Below are 19,791 nucleotides of genomic sequence, written 5' to 3' on the forward strand. Positions count from 1 at the left end.
GGGCCCAGTGCTCGTGAGAGAGGGTAGAAAAGGGCTGGGTGAGAAAAGTATTTCCGGGTGATTTTTCGGGAAAAGTTAGATTTCTTTAGGAAAGTAATTAGTTTAAATCCGTTTTAAACCATTTAAGTCACAGAAATTTCTAGGAGTGTCCAAAATTAGTGAAACCAATTTTGTTAGGCTTGTTTTATTTTCCTTTATGCATTAAAAATTTTACATCCTAGAAAAATAATAAAAATTCGGGTATTTATTTAATGCCTTCCTTTTAAGGTAATTAAATAAATACTTAATATTTATAAAATAAAATATGAATAACACTTTCTTAATCACAAATTATTCTTAACCCATAGGAAATTAGATTTTCAAGTTAGAAAATAATTATAACTTTTTCTAAAGATAAAAGAAAAAGCTATAAGAAAGGTTAAATTAGAAAAATAAAATTGTGGGTTAATCTTTTGGGTTTTTGTGTGTTGGCTTGCAACTTTATCATGATAAGTTGTATAAGTCCTTGTTGGCTTGCAACTTTATCATGAAGGAAAGTTGTGTAGTCTGTTATTTAAAATTCTGCATTTCTAACCCTGCATGTATTATGCCATAGATCCCGAAGCACCGGAAGGAGAATATTGGGAATTTTCAGAAGGACCTTCGGAGTCCGAAGAAGTTTTTGAGTTAGTTCCCTGTGAAGCCCACCCGTCAGAGACTACTAATCTTTTTAACGAACAAGGCAAGCCCCGGTGCATTTATACCTATCTATTTTGGAGTCGTTATTTCATGTAACTAATTATAGGTTATTTGCTATATGTATGCACTAAGTCTAGGAGTTGCTTGAAACCTATTCTTGTGTATGATCATGCCTTGTTTTAAGGACATCTTTGCCACTTGTTCAAACCTTAGAAGATACCCAAGTCTAGAATTGCTTATTTGCTTACATGCTTGGTTTACCAACCTTAAGGAAAACTTTTAAGTCATACATGTTGCTTATAGAAGATAACTTGGAAAGTGAAAACGGACAGAAGCTAGAGATATAGTTCTGTCTGTTAGCTTAATTTGGTTAAGGCCCGATTCGTTGTCTTAACCTTTGATCAAGTGATAAGCATCTGATCACTTACTGGGTATGGGACCAGTAAAGCCCAGTAGGTTAGTAAACTCTATGATCAGGAATACTTCGTACCCACGCTTGACGTGCTGGAGATTGGCAGGGGTGTAACCTGAAACTCACATGGTGATCGGGCCAGACGTGGGGTCCCATGTGGGGGGTGCATCCCTGGGTCCGGGTAGTCGTATTCCTAATCATTGAATTTGCTAATCGAGAGGTTGTTAAATACGACCTGGACAGTCGTATAACGCTGGTGATCAGGGTACTCTCCTGCAGGATGTAATTAGATCCGGATCGTCGCAATTCTCGGTTATGAATGCACTTGATCATTGTTGAGCATCGTAGTATTAATTCATGCAATATGTATCTTTCTGTTATCAACTGATGTATGACTTAACAGCTAGAGTTGTTTTTACTTCTGTTATCATTTAGAATGGTTAGATAATAACTTAACCCAAATAAAAGATAAAACTAAGGCATTACTCATAGTAAGCTTTTTGGCAAAAGTTATGTTAGCCAAGTACACCCAAAAGCTAGCATGCATTCCAAGGAAAACTATTATATTGGTTAGTCGGGTAAGACTTGCTGAGTACCCCGTACTCAGGGTTTTCCCCTTGTGGTTATCTTTCAGAAGCTCCACGGGAGTCTACAGAGGAGGAGACCCCGAAGCCCTAGGGTATTGACCTGAGTCTCACAATACCCTAGAGAAAAAGTTCTACTTGCGCATCTTCTCTTGAACTATTTATGTTTAAATCTTAGAACTTTGTCTAACACTGCATCACTAAGTTTGTTTCAACCTATGTCCTGTAATAACTCGTACCTTTTATATATATATGTAAAAATGTAATGTTTGTTGATATTATCCCATCGCGGATATTATCCTGATGTATGGTTATGAAACACGCCGTGGATCCTTCGAGGAGTCCTAGGGACACTCGACGGACTACCGGACTTATGCTATTTTAGGTGCGTTTCGGATAATTGCGGTTTCGACAGCGATTAGGCGCACTTAAACCAGCTTAAGTTGGGCGGTTCCGCCACAGCTGGTATCAGAGCCGTAGGTTGGGATAATCAACAGATATTACCTTTTAAAAACTGAGACTCTACTTTAAAGTAATAAAAACAAGAGTTATAGGTGGCAGTAGTATTAACTGGTTGTTTGTTTTGCAGATGCTAACTGTTTGCTGCGTGTCGTTAGTATTCGGTAGTCTTTTATTTAGGGAGAGATTACGATGCCACCAATTTTCCTACGAGTGTGTATATGAGTCTGAAGGTACGTAGGAATCGTTGCATCATGTTTGCATTGCATGTTTCAAAACTTTTGGGTTTGGTGAGTGCCGTTAGACCTGACCTCGTTTCTTTTATAGGATGTTTGAAGAAGGCTACACTGATAAGGATGGGTGGACCCGCGGTCGTTACTTGGATAAGCTGGGATTCGTGCAGTTACTTTGGAAAACACTACAAGAATTGGGTTTTCATAATCCCCCGGAATATTATTGGAGAAAAGAAGATACTGGCCATAAGCAATATTGCACTGTGTATGTGCATATTCCGGATGATGACACCCGTCCTAATTGGCGTCTGGAGGAGGTGATGGAGTCGGGTTTTGAATTTAATGACACCATAGAAAGGGCGGCCATGACTGCTCTTACTGAACTATGTGAAAACCACAAGGTGGAGGTAGGGTCGAGCTCCGCTCGATTCTATCCGATCAAACATCAAGATGACGGGGTATGGAGGAGGAGAATTAAAGCTTTGAAGAACACTTCTTGAGTGGAGCACGATGTGTTGGTTGCTGCTGCTTCTGATTATATGACAGCAATGTACAACTTACATCAAGCCTGCATCCGAGAATATTATAACCAGAGGCAGAAGAACGAAGACGCTAAGATGGAATTGATGGGTGCCCGGTATGACAAGGAGATGTACAAGAAGGCAGCGATGGCAAGGGAGCATGATATGGAAAAAAGCAATGCGAGAGCAATCCAGAAGAATTGAGGATTATGAAGAAAAACTCAGAGTGATGCAAGGGTTCATTGAAGCCAGCAGGAGCATGGCGGATAGAGCAAGGGAGGAAGCTGAATCAAATGTCCATAGGCTGGAAGCGGAAAGGTTCCAACAGCTAGACGAGATCCTGTCACTCCGTCTAGCCTTGGAGGAGATGCAGGCTCAGGTACCTGCACAAAACATTGTCAATGTCCCACCGCCTCCACCACCAGAAGAACCTCAGCCACCAAACCCGGAGGAAGCGGATCAATTAGTACCTGTGATAGAAGTAGAAGAAGATCCAGTTCCACCTGCAGATCCTGAGATAGATCTATATGCTAATGAGAATCTGGAGGGATTTGATGTGGACATAGAGGACGACCAGGGTGAAGTCCCTGCGGGAAATCAACAGTTCGCTTGGGCCAATGCCAATGCTGATGGACTAGATCCTCAGGGCTATGGACCCATGCAGCAATGGGGAGAAGAGGAACCTGAAGGTGAAGAAGAAGAGGATCCTGAAGAAATGGAAGGAAACTCTGGAGTTAGCACCTCCGCATCTAATCCTTCCCGCACTTGGAGCGACCCCGGGCTGGAGTCTGGAAGTGAAAATTCTGTCAATCAAGCCCCACCTGTTGCTCCCCCAGGGCAAACATTGATGACCGTGGACCAAGACATCCTGCAGGAAGCAATGGCCCGACTGGGACTAAATGCCGAGGAACTAGGCATTTTCCCTTATGATGGTTAAAGTGAAATTTATCCGAAAAGTGTTGTAATCTATTTTTGTAAGATATGCGTGTTGGACAAGTGGTACTAAGGGTTTTTGTAAAAAGTAACTCCAGAGCATGTATTATAAATAAGTATGTGTATAAGTATGGTTTGTGTGTGAGCATACTGTGATGTGTGACATAATAGTGTGCAGAAAAATTGCTGATAAAATGCACCTTAGATATTAATATCCTGTTTACTCTTGGCAGCATGACGGATCCCAGAGAAACACGAGCTTCAGGTTCTGGAGGTCAAGAGGAGGAATTACCCAGAGCACCCACGCTGGCTGATGCCATAGCCAATCTTATGAACTCCGGGGCAGAACAGGCCCGATTACTCCAAATGATCGTACAGAACACTGGTAATGGTGGACGTAGGCGAGATCCGGAACAGGGTGTGTCCTACACCCAATTCCTAGAGACCCGACCCCCAGTATTCTTGAAGGCCGAGCATCCACTTGAAGCTAACGAATAGCTTCAAGCCATGGAACAAAAGTTTCGAGTAATTCCCCAATGTACTACCACTCAAAAGGCCGAATTTGCAGGGCTCCAGCTTCAAGGCCCCGCAGCAACTTGGTGGACCAGCCATCTGGCCAGGCAGCCAGTGGGTAGGGAAGTCACGTGGGAGGATTTTAAGGAAGCCTTCCGGACGCAGTTTGTGCCGGAGGGTATCATGAGAATGAAACTGGAACAGTTCTTAGGACTCCAACAAGGAAATCGCAGTATTCTGGAATATACCAGTGAATTCGACCACCTAGCCCAATATGCACCAGAGCATGTTAACACTGAATCTAGAAAGAGAGATTGCTATCTTCGGGGACTCAATGCAAGAATGCAGGAAAAGTTGTCCACCTGCACTTTCGCCGATTATAGCTCTGCGGTGAGTACGGCCATTACCGCGGAAGAAAAGATGAAAATTTTGGATGAAACCTTAAAGAAAGAAGAAGCATTGAAAAGGAAGAATGTTCCTTCTGGAAACTTTGGGAATGCTCCACAGAGAATGAGGATGGTATATCGAGGTCCTCCCCGACCCATGTATCGCCCTTCATTCCAGCAACGACCTTTCCAGTCTTGGAATGCTAGAGCTCCCAGTGCTGCCTCTCGTCCTGGAATTACACCACCTCTCAGGTTTCGTAACCCTACTCCTTCAGGAACTCCACAGGTTTGTTTCAACTGTGGGAAGCCAGGACACTTCGCCCGAGACTGTCGTTTTCCCAAAGTTGGGGGAAACGCAAACTTAAGGGCTCAGACCTCGGGCCAAGGCACTGGACAAAAGTTTGTCCGTCGTAAGTTCGTCAACACCAAGACGGGACAAGCTCACTATATGAATAAAGAAGAAATTCCAGAAGGAGAGCCTATCCTGGCAGGTATGTATCTTGTTAACAATTATCCTGCTATGGTTTTATTTGATTCAGGCGCATCGCATACTTTTATAAGTAAAAGGTTTGTTACACAACATCAACTAGAGGTCCATACATTAAATGTTAAGTATGCTATTCAAGCTACTGGGGCCACACAGAATACAAATCAAGTAGCTCGCAATGTGATTGTAAACCTAGAAGGAAATAAGGTGGGAGCTTATCCTTTAATTCTGGAAGATCAAGGAATAGATCTTATTTTGGGAGTAAATTGGATGAAGGAACATAAAGTTCAAATTAATATGGTTACTCGGGTCGTTAGCATGAAAGACGACCAAGGCCACTTTTTCGAGCTCCAATTACCCGCTCATCCTTGTTTGGACCAGATGGTCAAAAAGACTAGAGCAGTGACTCTAGAATCTATTCCTGTGGTTAATGAGTTTATAGATGTATTTCCAGAAGATCTGCCTGGGCTACCGCCTGACAGAGCGGTAGAATTCACTATTGAGTTAGAACCAGGCACCACTCCTATCTCTAGAAGACCATATCGAATGCCACCTAAAGAGCTAGCAGAGTTAAAAATACAACTCCAAGAACTGTTGGATAAGGGTTCGTCCGACCTAGCACTTCACCATGGGGCTGCCCAGCTCTATTTGTTAAAAAGAAGGATGGCACATTAAGACTATGTGTGGATTACCGCCCTTTGAATGCGGTGACCATCAAAAACAAGTATCCGTTGCCACGGATTGACTTGTTGTTCGACCAGTTGTCCGGAGCTAAGGTCTTTTCAAAAATCGACCTTCGGTCAGGGTACCACCAGATTAAGATCAAACCTGAAGACATACCAAAAATAGCCTTTTCAACCCGATATGGACTATATGAGTATTTGGTTATGTCTTTCGGACTGACAAATGCCCCAGCGCATTTTATGTATCTCATGAACTCAGTATTTATGCCAGAACTAGATAAATTTGTGGTCGTCTTTATAGACGGTATCCTTGTCTTTTCCAAGAATGAGGAGGAACATGCGCAACACTTGCGCATTGTTCTAAATAGACTCCGGGAACACCAGTTGTATGCCAAGTTCAGTAAGTGTGAATTTTGGCTAAAGAAAGTTCCATTCCTTGGGCATATACTCTCCGAAAAAGGAATTGAAGTAGATCCCAGAAAGGTCAAGGACATACTGGATTGGAAATCACCAACCTCTGTTCATGAAGTAAGAAGTTTCTTGGGAATGGCTGGCTATTACCGTAGATTCATCCCCAATTTCTCAAAAGTTTCTAAACCAATCACAGAATTATTAAAGAAAGAAATAAAATTTGAATGGAAACCTAAGTGTGAGGAATCATTCCAAGTCTTGAAGAAATTGCTGACTACAGCCCCAGTGCTAGCTCAACCTGACATAGAGAAACCCTTTGATGTATACTGTGATGCCTCTGGGACAGGCATAGGGTGTGTTCTGATGCAAGAAGGCAGAGTTATTGCTTATGCTTCTCGTCAATTGAAGCGTCATGAAGAGCATTACCCTACCCATGATTTAGAACTTGTTGCCGTAGTGCATGCATTAAAGATATGGCGACATTATCTTTTAGGTAGTGAATGTCGTATCTTTACTGACCACAAAAGCTTGAAATACATCTTTACTCAAATGGACTTGAACATGAGACAAAGACGGTGGCTGGAACTGATTAAAGACTATAAACTAGAAATCCATTATCATCCTGGTAAGGCTAATGTGGTGGCCGACGCCTTGAGCAGAAAGGCCCAATGCCACTGCACTACCGTCCAGTCTAACCTGAAGACCTTGTGTGAAGAAATGGAAGAGTTAAGTTTGGAAATAGTAAAACAAGGCACACTTCAGAATATTATGGTTCAAGATACCCTAAAAGAAAGAATTATAACAGCCCAAAAAGAAGATCCATGGATTAAGATACTTTATCAGCAAAAAGCCGAAGGGAAGATCCCCGAATTTAGTCAAGAAGAGGATGGAGGACTATACTTCAAGAACAGGATAGTAGTTCCTAAAGATGAGGACCTAAAAATATTAATCTTAGAAGAAGCACATCTGTCCAAGTTCTCCATTCATCCCGGAAACAATAAAATGTACCAAGATCTAAAGCAAAGATTTTGGTGGGCCAAGATGAAACCTGAAATTGCAAGATATGTAGCTGAATGTGATACTTGCCGAAGAGTTAAGCCCATACTACAAAAGTCGGCAGGTTTATTACAACCTTCAGAAATCCCTGTCTGGAAATGGGAAGATATTTCTATGGATTTCATAGTTGGATTTCCTACCACTTCAAAGGGGTATGATTCCATCTGGGTTATTGTCGACCGTCTTACTAAGTCAGCTCACTTTATACCAGTCAAGACTACTTATCCGGTATCGACATATGCCCAGCTCTATATAGCCCGGATCGTATCTTTGCACGGAGTCCCAAAGACCATTATCTCGGATCGAGGTTCCCAGTTTGTTTCCATATTCTAGGAACGATTGCAAAAGGACATGGGTACTACTCTAATTAGAAGTTCTGCCTACCATCCTCAAACTGGAGGACAGACAGAAAGGGTCAATCAAATTTTAGAAGACATGTTGAGAGCATGTGTCCTTACCTTCTCTAAGCTATGGGATGAATGTTTACCCCTAGCCGAGTTCTCCTATAATAATAGCTATCAAGCTAGCATTAAGATGGCACCTTTCGAAGCCTTGTATGGTTGAAGATGCCGAACTCCTTTAAATTGGTCAGGAGTAGGAGAAAGGACACATTTGGGATCGGACTTGGTTCTGGAAACCGAGGAAAAGGTCCAGAAGATTCGCAAATATTTAGAAATAGCCCAATCCCGACAAAAGAGTTATTCGGATAAAAGGAGACGATCCTTGGAATTTCATACCGGAGATTTTGTATACTTGAAGGTATCTCCCATGAAAGGCGTACAACGCTTTGGAGTAAAGGGTAAGTTAGCCCCAAGATATATTGGCCCCTATGAAATTCTGGAACGAAAAGGTCCAGTGGCATATAAGCTGTCATTGCCAGACCAACTTGCTTCTATACATGACGTATTTCATGTATCCCAGCTTAAGAAGTGCTTAAGAGTTCCAGAAGAAATTTTAGAAGATCCAGAAATTGAGCTCGAGCCCGATCTAACCTATGAAGAAAGACCCATTAAAATCCTGGATCAAAAGACACGAGATACCCGAACTCGGAGTATCACGTTTTATAAGGTACAATGGAAAAATCATACTCCGGATGAAGCTACTTGGGAACAAGCTGAAGACCTAGAGTCTAAATATCCGGAATTATTTGAAACCGTCAGGAACTGAGGAACGAGAGCCACCACCCCATTATCCTTGTACAGAAAAAGAAAGAATAATGGACCTGACGCAGTTTCCTTTCCATTCTCAAAACCAAGGATTTAACCCCGGGAATCTCGGGACGAGATTCTATTAAGGGGGAGAGGCTGTAATAGCTGCCAATCTAGTCATCTAAATGACTTTGAAGGATTAAAAGCAAATTGAGAAGAAAAGAAAAAGAAATTGGCCAAAAATCAAATTCGGATCAAATTTGACCGAAATTTGAATTTTGAATTTGAAATTCAGAAAAATTTGGCAAAAATGTGGAATGCAAGTGTGAGAGTGATTAGAACTTAGGGATCAAGAATTTGGATCAAAAATAGTGCTAAATAGCTCAGAGGAATCAAGAAAGAAAAAGGAAAAACCGAAGTTACTGTTCCCCGTCTGAAAATAGGAATTCAGAGAAAACAGCCTCAGAGTCCATTTTGGAAATTGATTTCTGGAGAATTTTCCAAATAAATGCACCAGGAAAACTACACTATATTGAAGTATGAACTTTGGACTACAAGATTTGGGTGTTGTTGGCCAGGAACATGGAAGGGAGCAATTTCGAATTGTAGCTCAAAGTCAGCACATTGTCACAGGTGACTGCCATACTGAAAATGACTAAGTCTGAAGATGACAGTATATGGTCGACTTTGGGGTTGATTTCAGAGGAATGTAGATTAAAAGGTGTACTTGTTCATGAGCAAAATGGAACATTGGGACATTGTGGAACACATTTAGGAAGAAGTTGGACTGAAAGAACAAGAATTGGGTCATTAATTTGGTTCCCCAAATGAGATCAACACCACTGTCAGTAACTCACGAACTGAAACTCGAAGTTCAGTAAAATTCAGTTGAAGCCGAGGAAAGAATCCAAATTGCACTGTGTTGAATGTTTATCTCGGGGTAGAACAAAAATAAAAGTTGAAGAATTCAAGATTATCTACAACATTGATTAAAACACCGATGCACCGTTGGATTGAGAATCGGCCGTGGTAGAACTCTGAAGATCACGGGCGTTAGAGAAGAAAGGAGGAGCGGTGACAGAGCCGCAAGACGTGTCGCCGCCGCCGTCGTCGGTCGCTCGCCAGCGCGTCTAGCTAGGCCACCTCCTCACCACATAAGCCTACGGGTAGGCCACGGTGTCGCCCATGCGCGCGGTGAAACACTTGAATAACTACCGCTCCCGCGCCGCCGTTTCACCGCCGTCCTTTTTACCGCCGCAAGCGTCTCCCCTGTCAAGCACCGCCGCCGAGTAAAATTCCACCACCACACCGCACCTCCCGTCGATTCCTCTCGCCCACTCCTCCACAGACACCCCAGCTACACCCCAGACCAGTTGTTGTCCAACATCCATGCCAGAGTAACCGTTCTCGCCGTTGCTTCTGTCCGCCGTCGTCGCGCCGCCCGCTCACGGTGAGCACCACCTCGTGCTGCTTCTCTTCCTTCTTGAGTAGTCGTAGGCGAGTCCTTAGAGTCCTAGGATGGTGTAGAAGTAGTCGTTCGAGTAGTTTGCGCCATCGTCGTGTGTAGCCACGACCGGCCGAAGGTGTCGCCGCCCGCCGCCGTGGAGGGAATGGCTTCGGCCATCTCCCGAGGAGCTGTTGCCGCGCGCGGGTGCGTAAAGGTGTAGAGGTGGTGTCTTGGCCTAGTCTCGCCGCCGGGAGGGCGCCGGCCGGCGAGCCGCGCCGCCCCCTGTCGCGAGCGCGTTTTGGCGGGAGGAGGAAGAAGTATCTGGGCGCTTGGGCTCGCGCGGCAGTGAGAAGAGAGGGGGAGAAGGAGGCCGGAGCGGCGCGAGCGGTTGCTGGGCCGCGGCGCGTCTAAGGCCCAGTGAAGCGCGCGGGTCGGCCGAAAACGGAAAGAGGCCGGAGGCCCAGAGCAGTTAGCAGGCCGGCCTCGCGGGAGAAAGAGAAAAAGAGAAGTGGGCCGATAGGCCGGTGTTGGGCCGAAGAAGAAGAAGGAAAAAGAAAAATCGGCCCACGGGGCCCGTTAGGGGGAGAATAGGGCCGGCGGGTTGAAATGAATAGGAAAAGTGGGGTCCGCGCCGTGGGGCCCAGTGCTCGTGAGAGAGGGTAGAAAAGGGCTGGGTGAGAAAAGTATTTCCGGGTGATTTTTCAAGAAAAGTTAGATTTCTTTAGGAAAGTAATTAGTTTAAATCCGTTTTACACCATTTAAATCACAGAAATTTCTAGGAGTGTCCAAAATTAGTGAAACCAATTTTGTTAGGCTTGTTTTATTTTTCTTTATGCATTAAAAATTTTACACCCTAGAAAAATAATAAAAATTCGGGTATTTATTTAATGCCTTCCTTTTAAGGTAATTAAATAAATACTTAATATTTATAAAATAAAATATGAATAACACTTTCTTAATCACAAATTATTCTTAACCCATAGGAAATTAGATTTTCAAGTTAGAAAATAATTATAACTTTTTCTAAAGATAAAAGAAAAAGCTATAAGAAAGGTTAAATTAGAAAAATAAAATTGTGGGTTAATCTTTTGGGTTTTTGTGTGTTGGCTTGCAACTTTATCATGATAAGTTGTATAAGTCCTTGTTGGCTTGCAACTTTATCATGAAGGAAAGTTGTGTAGTCTGTTATTTAAAATTTTGCATTTCTAACCCTGCATGTATTATGCCATAGATCCCGAAGCACCGGAAGGAGAATATTGGGAATTTTCAGAAGGACCTTCGGAGTCCGAAGAAGTTTTTGAGTTAGTTCCCTGTGAAGCCCACCCGTCAGAGACTACTAATCTTTTTAACGAACAAGGCAAGCCCCGGTGCATTTATACCTATCTATTTTGGAGTCGTTATTTCATGTAACTAATTATAGGTTATTTGCTATATGTATGCACTAAGTCTAGGAGTTGCTTGAAACCTATTCTTGTGTATGATCATGCCTTGTTTTAAGGACATCTTTGCCACTTGTTCAAACCTTAGAAGATACCCAAGTCTAGAATTGCTTATTTGCTTACATGCTTGGTTTACCAACCTTAAGGAAAACTTTTAAGTCATACATGTTGCTTATAGAAGATAACTTGGAAAGTGAAAACGGACAGAAGCTAGAGATATAGTTCTGTCTGTTAGCTTAATTTGGTTAAGGCCCGATTCGTTGTCTTAACCTTTGATCAAGTGATAAGCATCTGATCACTTACTGGGTATGGGACCAGTAAAGCCCAGTAGATTAGTAAACTCTATGATCAGGAATACTTCGTACCCGCGCTTGACGTGCTGGAGATTGGTAGGGGTGTAGCCTGAAACTCACATGGTGATCGGGCCAGACGTGGGGTCCCATGTGGGGGGTGCATCCCTGGGTCCGGGTAGTCGTATTCCTAATCATTGAATTTGCTAATCGAGAGGTTGTTAAATACGACCTGGACAGTCGTATAACGCTGGTGATCAGGGTACTCTCCTGCAGGATGTAATTAGATCCGGATCGCCGCAATTCTCGGTTATGAATGCACTTGATCACTGTTGAGCATCGTAGTATTAATTCATGCAATATGTATCTTTCTGTTATCAACTGATGTATGACTTAACAGCTAGAGTTGTTTTTACTTCTGTTATCATTTAGAATGGTTAGATAATAACTTAACCCAAATAAAAGATAAAACTAAGGCATTACTCATAGTAAGCTTTTCGGCAAAAGTTATGTTAGCCAAGTACACCCAAAAGCTAGCATGCATTCCAAGGAAAACTATTATATTGGTTAGTCGGGTAAGACTTGCTGAGTACCCCGTACTCAGGGTTTTCCCCTTGTGGTTATCTTTCAGAAGCTCCACGGGAGTCTACAGAGGAGGAGACCCCGAAGCCCTAGGGTATTGACCTGAGTCTCACAATACCCTAGAGAAAAAGTTCTACTTGCGCATCTTCTCTTGAACTATTTATGTTTAAATCTTAGAACTTTGTCTAACACTGCATCACTAAGTTTGTTTCAACCTATGTCCTGTAATAACTCGTACCTTTTATATATATATGTAAAAATGTAATGTTTGTTGATATTATCCCATCGCGGATATTATCCTGATGTATGGTTATGAAACACGCCGTGGATCCTTCGAGGAGTCCTAGGGACACTCGACGGACTACCGGACTTATGCTGTTTTAGGTGCGTTTCGGATAATTGCGGTTCCAACAGCGATTAGGCGCACTTAAACCAGCTTAAGTTGGGCGGTTCCGCCACATAAACTGTGGTCCAAAAACCATGTCTCGGTCCCTCGTTCTATGCCAAATCCAAATCCTTTTGTCTAAATTGCAAATAAATGCGTTCTTTTTTCCATGAGTGAAGAGTAATGAAGCATGGTCATTTAATAAAAAAAGTGACGATGACGATTGAATAAAATATTTGGACGGATCCAAACAGACCCAGTATGATGTTTATAAGACTTCAGCCAGTGACTTTCGTGGAATATAGGGGCCGGAATTGGGTTATCTAGCAGTTGCCATTATTCCATCTCCAGCGTGCACGTCATGCGACATTTGTGGACTGAATTCAATGATAGCATGACGTTATAGTGGACAGTCGCCAGGCCAGTCAAGTGATGAATAGTGACAAAATTGGACGGGCACAGCGCTGATAGCAAAGACTTGACCGCAGACTCCAATGGCCAACAGCCTGTACCTGCAACATTTGTGGATTCAATCCAAATACGGTCGTGTCGTTATATAGTGGACGACCCAGGGCAGCCAAACAGTTTTTTACGGTCGGGGGGAGGGGGGGGGGAGTGCCCCCACCTGCTTCTTTACTTCAATTGGGCCTCCTGAAGGCCAACAACTTACATGATTCAGTTCAGCAGGAAAACAATGAGGGGGGGGGGGAGCTATTTCTGCTTTCAGATATAGGTTTACATTGAGCAGAAGATAAAGCACCAGGCGTCGGCAATGGTTCTATCAGTCTGGAAGCGCTCTCGCGATAGCCGAGCTTCGTCGTGGCAGGATGTCCGGAAGCGCTGGTGTGAGGGAGGAGCGCGCTGGAACACCAGGCCGTTTCTATGTTTCCACAGCATCCAACAGAGAAGGATCAGAAAGCTGCTGTAGTGTTGCATCGGTGCTATTGTCGGACGTGGAACAGTCCACAGGCTGTCCACAGAGGCGTTCACCGTGTCCGTGCCGAGGGAGCTCCAGATGCTCGCGGCGAAGGGGCAGCGAAAGACGATGTAGTCACAATCCTCAGCCTGTCCGCAGAGCTCGCACGAGGCATCTTCCAGGATGTGTTTCTTCACCAAGTTGGTGCGGCATTGGATTCGTTTCTGCACCAAGAGCCAGGTGAAGAACTGTACCCGCGGGGGTTCTTCCAGACAAATTTGACGAAAGGTGGCGGCGGTGCTCCCGTGTTCTGCATGAGCTTGGTGTAGATAGCGTCGGAGCTCAGGCTTGCGCCGTTGCTGACCAGGGGGATAGCCGCTGGTCCGCGCCATCCCGGAGCGTGACCCGGGTTAGCAGAGCTGCCAACTCGTATAACTCTGCAGCGGCCCAGTGCAATAAGTGTGGGGCAAGGTGCGTTCCCAGGCCATCGGCTAGGACTTGCTTCACTGACAGTTGTGTGTTGGTGACATGGGAGAAGATAAGGGGGAACAATTCCCACAGCCGCCCGTCCGAGAGCCAGAAATCATACCAAAAACTTGTGGATGCACCGTCTGACACTGCGGAGCAGGTTATCTCCCGATATAGCGGCAGCAGAGCATCCATATCGCCAGTGAGTGCCCTCGATGTTGCCATGCTGATTGGCGATGTTGATGCGGCTTCGTACCCATATGGCCCACGAGGAGTCACCTGGATGGTGTAGGCGGTGTAGATGCTTGAGGAGTAGGCTTCTGTTTTGCAGCGACAGGTCCTTCAGGCCAAGCGCCCCTTGCTCTTTCGGTTGACATGTTGTTTCCCATGCCACAAGACATTGAGCACCGATGACAAGATCTTCACCGGTCCATAGGAAACGTCGTCGTTGCCGGTAAAGAGCATCTAGGATCCCCGGCGGCAACAGGAGAGCCGACATGGCATATGTAAGCTGGCTGTCCACCAAACCGTTGATCAGCACTGCTCTGCCGGTTGTGTTTAGCAGAGACACGCTCCAGCCGCTGAGGCGCCTGTCAACTTTGGCAATCAAGGGACTGAATGCCGTTGGCTGGAGCTTTTCATTTGACAGTGGTAAACCGAGGTAAGTTTGTGGGAAAACTCGGAGTTGGCAGCCAAGGATATGCTGGAGCTCCGTGGCCGTTTCATCTAAGGTCTTGTTTAGTTGCCCTGAATTTGGGTGTCCAAAATTACTGTTGTAGCACTGTAGCACACTGTAGCGTTTCGTTTGTATTTGTGAATTATTGTCCAAATATTGACTAATTAGGCTCAAAAGATTCGTCTCGCAAAGTACAATAAAACTGTGCAATTAGTTTTTGATTTCGTCTACATTTAGTACTTCATGCATGTACCGCAAGTTTGATGTGACGGGGAATCTTCTTTTTGCATAGTGTCAAAATTGGGAGTTTGGGTGGAACTAAACAAGGCCTAACACTCCCATGGACACTATTGTGCTTTTGTGGTAGTTGATGTGTAATCCAGTGCGGCGTGTCGTCTGCTTACTACAGAACGGGACACGGCTGGGCTGGTGTAACCGGGTGCAGAATCCTTGGATCTTTTTTGAGCATCTACTGAAGGACATCATCGACTAGCAGGAAGAGGTAAGGGGACAAGGGGTCCCCTTGCCGCAGGCCTCGCCCACAAGTGAACCACGGCCCCGGCACACCATTGACAAGCACGACGAGCTTCAAAGTTTGCAGCAGGGTTTGAACTCAGGTGTTCCACAGTGGGGGCAAACCCGTGTTTCCATGACGTAGTGCACGATGTGAAAATGGCCTCCGGACGCGTTTTCGGCCTTGAAAACGTGCGCTATAGGTCACGGAAGCCCAAAAACAGCGACACCGCCCACCGGGGTCGAAAACGTGGGGATGGACCGAAGACGTGAAAATAGCCTCCGGACACGTTTTCAGCCTCGAAAACTTGTGCTATAGGTCATGGAAGCCCAAAAATAGCGTCACCGGCTACCGGGGTCGAAAACGTGGGGGATGGACCGAAGACGTGAAAATGGCCTTTGGGCACGTGTTTGGCCTCAAAAGCGTGTGCTATAGGCCATGGAAGCCCAGAAACAGCGACACCGACCACCGGGGTCAAAAACGTGGGAGATGGACCGAAGACGTGAAAATGGCCACCGGACGCGTTTTCAGCCTCGAAAACGCGTGCTATAGGTCACGGAAGCCCCAAAACAGCGACACCGGCCACCGAGGTCGAAAACGTGAGGGATGGACCGAAGACGTCAAAATGGCCTCCGGACGCGTTTTCGGCCATGCAAATGTGTGATATAGGTCACAGAAGTCCAAAAACAACGTCACCGGCCACCGGGGTCGAAAACGTGGGGAATGGACCGAAGACGTGAAAATGGCCTCCGGACGCGTTTTTGGCCTCAAAAGCGTGTGGTATAGGTCACGGAAGCCCGAAAACAGCGACACCGACCACCGGGGTCGAAAACGTGAAAATTGCCTCCGGACGCGTTATCGTCCACAAAAACGTGTCCTATAGGTCACGGGAGCCCCAAAACAGCGACACCGGCCACTGAGGTCGAAAACGTGGGGGATGGACCGAAGACGTGAAAATGGCCTCCAGATGCGTTTTCGGCCTACAAAATATGTGCTATAGGTCATGGAAGCCCGAAAACAGCGGCACCGACCACTGGGGTCAAAAACTTGAAAATGGCCTCCGGACGCGTTTTCGGCCTCGAAAACGTGTGCTATAGGTCATGGAAGCCCAAAAACAGCGACACTGGCCACCGAGGTCGAAAACGTGGGGGATGGACCGAAGACCTGAAAATGGCCTCCGAACGCATTTTCGGCCTCGAAAACGTGTGCTATAGGTCACGCAAGCCCAAAAATAGCGACGCCGATCACCGGGCTCGAAAACGTGAAAATGTCCTCAAGGAGCGTTTTCGGCCTAAAAAACTTGGGCTATAGGTCACGGAAGTCCGAAAATAGCGACACCGACCACCGGGGTCGAAAATGTGAGAATGGCTTCCGGACACGTTTTCGGCCACGAAAACGTGTGCTATGGGTCACGGAAGCCCAGAAACAGCGACACCGGCCACCGGGGTCAAAAACATGGGGATGGACCGAAGACGTGAAAATGGTCACCGGACGTGTTTTCGGCCTTGAAAACGTGTGCTATAGGTCACGGAAGCCCGAAAACAGCGACACCGGCCACCGAGATAAAAAAACGTGAGGGATGGACCGAAGACGTGAAAATGGCCTTCGGACGCGTTTTCGACCATGCAAGTGTGTGCTGTAGGTCACGGAAGTCCAAAAACAACGTCACCGGCCACCGGGGTTGAAAACGTGGGGAATGGACGAAGACGTGAAAATGGCCTTCGGGCGCGTTTTTGGCCTCAAAAGCGTGTGCTATAGGTCACGGAAGCCCGAAAACTGCGACACCGACCACCGGGGTTCAAAACGTGAAATTTGCCTCCGGACGCGTTTTTGTCCACGAAAACGTGTGCTATAGGTCACGGGAGCCCCAAAACAGCGACACCAGCCATCGAGGTTGAAAACGTGAGGATGGACCGAAGACGTGAAAATGGCCTCCGGATGCGTTTTCGGCCTACAAAATGTGTGCTATAGGTCACGGAAGCTCAAAAACAGTGACACCGGCCACCGGGGTCGAAAACGTGGGGGATGGACCGAAGACCTGAAAATGGCCTCCGGACGCGTTTTCGGCCTCGAAAACGTGTGCTATAGGTCACGGAAGCCCAAAAACAGCGACACCGACCACCGGGCTCGAAAACGTGAAAATGGCCTCCGGGCGCGTTTTCCGCCTAAAAAACATGGGCTATAGGTCACGGAAGTCCGAAAACAGCGACACCGACCACCAGGGTCGAAAATGTGAGAATGGCTTCTGGACGTGTTTTCTACCACGAAAACGTGTGCTATAGGTCACGAAAGCCCAGAAACAGCGACACCGGCCACCGGGGTAAAAAACGTGGGGGATGGACCGAAGACGTGAAAATGGCCACCGGACGTGTTTTCGGCCTCGAAAACGTGTGCTATTTCACGGAAGCCCAAAAACTGGACACCGGCCACCGAGGTCGAAAACGTGAAAGATGGACCGAAGACCTGAAAATGGCCTCCGGACACGTTTTCAGCCTCGAAAACGTGTGCTATAGGTCACGGAAGCCCAAAAACTGGACACCGGCCACCGGGGTCGAAAACGTGGGGATGGACTGAAGATGTGAAAATAGCCTCCGGATGCGTTTTTGGCCACGAAAACGTGTGCTATAGGTCACGGAAGCCTAAAAACAGCGACACCAGCCACTGGGGTCGAAAACGTGGGGGAGGACGATTACAATGGCATTTGGATTGCCATCAAAACAGTGTTTTGAAACTAATCAAAATAGTACTCCATCCATTCTATAGGTCGTTTTAGATTTTCTATGTGCATAGTTTTTCTATGCACTTAGATATAGTGTATGTCTGGATATATACAAACATCTATGAACCTAGAAAAATCAAGACGACTTCCATTTTTGGAAGGAGTACTGTAAATTAATTGACTTAGCTTGAGCTTCTGTTAAGATATGTACAAAATATTTCATGTATGGAAAAAGGTTTCGATCCTGTGAAATTTTTGTGTTCCAAACAACCTCTCGATGTCTATTTTGTAGTAGTAATATTTACCGCGGTCTATCATGGGAATGGAATGTGCTTCAGAAACATGACTGAATTGCTTATTGCTTAACTGACAAAAATGTTGTCGCGTCTCCAGCACAAGTTTTTGCCACAACCGTTGCGCAGACGTGGGGCAAGGCAAAAAAAACACTGCACACTGGATTACTCAACAGCATTTCACATCAGAAGGACATTTGAATCCCTCCAAAAAAGAAGAAAGAAGAGCACACCTGTTTGGCGCATAAAATTTTAAATTTCATTCATCTAGTCCAAAAATGTTCGGTCCTAACCCATCCAAAGTGACTAGAGGCCTGTTTGGTTTCATGGGACTAAAGTTTAGTCCATCCTTTTTTTGCCACTTTTAGTTCCTAAATTTCCAAACAGAGGGCCTTTAGTCTCTTGGGGGGCGATTAAAGTGGACTAAAGGCCCAAGCCTCCCCACGCCACCGCCACCGCCCCCACTCCTCTCCACGCCGCCACACCCACTTCTCCCCACCACCGCATCCACCATCGACAGCCACGGGAACGGCTACCCAACTAATTCTCTCAACTACTTCTCTCAGCCAGGTTCTTCATTGGCGGCTCGCAGCTTCTCTGCTTCTCCGAACGCCCCCGACGAAGATGACTTCAGCCTCTTCTCCCAGTCGGCATCGTATCATCCGGCGGCCCCCAGCTCCGCTCTCCAGATGCGCATGGAGCGTCTAGATCTCAACTCCCAGGCTGACGGCTTCCCCCACCTTGGCTCGTACCAGGAGTACCTGCAAGCAGAAGTTGTTTCCGATGACCAAGGGCTACCTCCCCTTGGCCCTGGCGGCAGATCCGGCCGTGGAGGAGGCCGTGGGGTAGGTCACCGCTCGAGGCCGCTGACCACTGGAGTGGGATCCAGCGGAGGCCGTGGGGGAGGTCATGGGGGATCCATGGCTAACCGCGGACGCCGTGGGGGAGGCCATGGGGGATCGGTGGCTAACCACGGAGGCCGTGGATCTACGTTTGCTGGGAATAGCTCCGTTCCTCCAGAGCATGTTGGCGCACTCGAGGAGGAAGATGACAACGGCTTTGAAGGCCGTTCCCAGTCGGTAAGATCCAGATCCGTGCTCTGATTTCCTCTGGTAAGATGTTCCATTACTAGCTTTGCTATTTTTTCATGAGTTGATTTGCTATGATGTGATGCTCCATTAGGTATTACATATGTTGATTTGGTTCATTAGGTAGATTTAGCTAATTATATTTTCTGTAATAGAAGCATTTTGACAAAGCCAATTTGGACTGAAGAAAACACACATATATTCTGTGATCTTGCTATTGAACAAATAAGGGCAGGGAATTGCTTGAATGGGACAACATCAAGTAGAGATTACAATGAGATGCGACAACAATTTTTTACAAAGACTGGCCTCACATATTCAACCAAATAAATGAGGAACAGATGGACTTAATGCAAGATCCTTTACACTTTCTGGGTGTTTCTTAATCAACATACTGCATTAGGCTGAGCACCTGATGGAACAATCATAGCATCGGCTGCCTTCTAAAAAAAAACACAGAGGTAATTATC

The sequence above is a fragment of the Setaria viridis genome, chromosome 1 (assembly GCF_005286985.2).
Source record: "Setaria viridis chromosome 1, Setaria_viridis_v4.0, whole genome shotgun sequence".
Taxonomy (NCBI): domain Eukaryota; kingdom Viridiplantae; phylum Streptophyta; class Magnoliopsida; order Poales; family Poaceae; genus Setaria; species Setaria viridis.